At 39.5% G+C, this 2,134-nt stretch overlaps 1 long non-coding RNA gene across 1 annotated transcript in view; it reads right to left on the bottom strand.

Annotated features, from left to right (window-relative positions):
* Window positions 1-977: 977 nt before the first annotated feature.
* The window catches only part of LOC119381349 (uncharacterized), a 14,330-nt gene continuing 13,173 nt past the window's right edge, over window positions 978-2,134 (bottom strand). Inside the window, exon 4 of the long non-coding RNA XR_005181394.2 lies at window positions 978-1,182. This is a non-coding gene — a long non-coding RNA (uncharacterized LOC119381349). The remainder of the gene's footprint in view (window positions 1,183-2,134) is intronic.

The following is a 2,134-nucleotide window of genomic DNA, read 5'->3' as shown; positions in this document are numbered from 1 at the left end:
CCGTGTAGATTTAGGTGCACGTTAAAGAAAACCAGGTGATCGAAATTTCCGGAGCCCACCCCTACGGCCTCCCTCACAATCGTATCGTGGTTTTTTGGAAGTTAAACCACAGCTATTATTACTAATATTATTCATGCTGGCAATATAAATAAAATTATGGCTTTCTTATAGCGCTGCTTGATGCTATATGTTCGTATATATAAATCATATTCCAAGCAGCTAAATCAGCACATATACTGCACCAAGGCCTTGCTTTTGTACGAATATCGCGTTCCATGAATTCTGTGGCTGCGCTTTTTGTCTATAGGCAAATACCTCGCAATGTATTTTGTGCGGCGGCATACATCAATAAAATAATGTCTGATAAATGCATACATCACGCTTCACAATTATTTTTTCCGCTGACCGAATTTCAAATTGAGTAGGACTAGCACTGTATGCGTTTCAGAAGTCATTTTTTATTCTCACACACGTTCTCTCAACGTTCATATTTCCACAAGGCTGCGGTTTCGACGAAGCTGGCAGTCAGACTGTTAAAGACGAAGTTATTTATTGGGCAACCTAGTGCCCAAATTATCCAGTTCACTCACTGGACTAGCGGGCAGTAATCGCATTGCAACGATGTATGCGAGTGCTGTCCGCGATCATCAGATAATGTGATGGTCCGAACGCGCGGTCATATATGTACGTGGGATCGAATATTGAACCGTTATTGCTTGTGCTCGCATTAGCTCCGGAATAAACTCGACTACTGCGGTCGTACATGCAGTCTTATGAGAATAGTCTAACCAGAATGGGCTAAAACTATCGCGAAGTTGCCCAAACTTGTGGCGCGTCCTGTTACCAGTGATGGTAGCAGTTTGCTGTGGGTGAGGCTTGATGTATAGGTATACAGAAATAGACACGCATTGCAATATGAAGGTGGCCCTAAACGTTCATTAAGTATGTCAAATACAAATGTCGACACAAAATACAAATTTACAAATCATAAAGTACATAGTTTATTTTAATCAAGAATTTAGGCTAGCCGAGAAAAACTGTCATATCTTGAGAATGCATACATTTCCTGCTATCTATTACACAAGGATACCTCAACATGCAACCGCATCTTCAACGTAGATATCTGCGCTTTGCTATCACTCTGCTCTCGTAATGACTCGTAGCTGTTCAGATGGTGTACACCTGCAATGAATAAGGAAATCATAAAAATTAATCAAATCACCTCTTCTGAACTTCATATCTAATCTGACTTCTCAAGTAAAAGGTCGTCCAGCTTTAATTCTGGCTACATTTTTCTAGCATTTGCATATAGAATGCAGCTTTTCTAGTTGCGTATCTGAACGCTATATATACAGATCCATAGGCAATCGAAGAAAGAAGGCGTGTAATTTTGGATTTTTGCACTTTTTACGTGCATATGTGCTTAAAAGCGACGAACATATTTATTAGTAAGATAACATTTATCCAGAGTCTTTTGCAGCGGACATTGCTGTCCATCTCAATGTTGGTGTGATCTTGATAAATATTATAGGATATAACTATTAAACCGCACCTACTCTGTTCACGCCGTCGGCTTCGTACCTTCACAGGGTGCGAGGCGCACATTCTACACTTTTTTCCCCTAAATAGTCATGTACCTTACACCCGCAATAACTGAATCGCAAGGATGAATGGGGTTTTGATATGGGGTCTAATAATATCGCCCATGGGCATAGTGATACGAGGTTGCGAAATATTGATGAAATATTTGCTCCGGTTGCTGAGTACATGTAATGTAATTGGCTTTTACATTTTCCGGCGAAATAATTTTTCGCGATGTATACATTGCCTAACTACAGCGCCAAGTTGCGTTGCTTTACAGTAAGTTGTATGTTCATGTTTTATTCATGTTTTATTCTATCAGAAGTTAACGTCATGACAAAATGTATATGTGGCGCCCACTTTTTCCTCCGTATTTTGGTAGGAGTTCCCATTTTAGATATCGGTAAAGAAATATTGGTCCCGAAATTCGCTGATATTATGAAATGGTTCTGATTTTTAAATTTATGCACATTCGTAACGTTCTATATAAACGGTAATTTACGTTTGGATTATGTTTACGGAATGTGTGAAACAACGCTGTTAAAGGCTGCCT

Source organism: Rhipicephalus sanguineus, chromosome 2, assembly GCF_013339695.2.
Source record: "Rhipicephalus sanguineus isolate Rsan-2018 chromosome 2, BIME_Rsan_1.4, whole genome shotgun sequence".
In the NCBI taxonomy this organism is placed as follows: domain Eukaryota; kingdom Metazoa; phylum Arthropoda; class Arachnida; order Ixodida; family Ixodidae; genus Rhipicephalus; species Rhipicephalus sanguineus.
Note: the sequence above shows the minus strand (reverse complement) of the source record. Positions and strands in the feature narration are given on the sequence as shown.